The sequence below is a fragment of the Girardinichthys multiradiatus genome, chromosome 8, assembly GCF_021462225.1.
Source record: "Girardinichthys multiradiatus isolate DD_20200921_A chromosome 8, DD_fGirMul_XY1, whole genome shotgun sequence".
In the NCBI taxonomy this organism is placed as follows: domain Eukaryota; kingdom Metazoa; phylum Chordata; class Actinopteri; order Cyprinodontiformes; family Goodeidae; genus Girardinichthys; species Girardinichthys multiradiatus.
Window position 1 is genome coordinate 9,403,617 of NC_061801.1, and position 775 is coordinate 9,404,391.

Genomic DNA, 775 nt, shown 5'->3' on the forward strand with positions numbered 1-775 from the left:
GAGGAGCTGGTGCGCATGCGCGTATCTCCCACCACAGCGCTAAAGCATCTTCTGCTTACAGAGGATCTCAGCTGAAGCGGTTGTTTTCTTTTTGGCTTCTTTTTAAAAATGGTTAAACAATAAACGTTTTTTAACTCAAAAATTCAATTCATTGATACCAAACTTCAATTTAAGTTGTGCCAGCATTAAAAAGTCTTCACACCCGGTCAAAATGACTGGGATTAGAGACTTAAAACATTGAAACCATGATGAATAATTTCCAACTTTTGCCACCTGCCTATACCCTGAAAAGCAATAAAATCCGTTCAGGGGGAAAAAAATAAAAAGGTAGAATGGCCAAAATGTGCAAACACCTAAACTAAAACTGTCGAAACATTCTTTTTAGCATGCAGACTTCTTGAGTTCACATGATTTGGTGTATCGTGTAAAATTAAGAACTTTGTGACCCTTCATGATGTGTTATTTTACATAATTTAAAATTTGTATTTAAGAAAGTTCAAACATTTTTTTCTTGCTGAGGCCGAACACTGTAGAGCTAGATGTTATGTTATGATACTGTGTCCAAGGCAAGAAGATAAGAAAACCCAGGAATGATGTAAATGAACCACAAATATAATAAAAAGGTGAAAGGAAGTAAAGCAGAAAGGAAAAGAGTCACTTTCCTTTGAGTGGGACAGTCACAAAAAAAATGTGATTGTTTTATGTGACAGATTAAACATGGTGCACATCTGTAAGCTGGAGATATAGAAGGCACAGTTACCTAACATGGTATTTG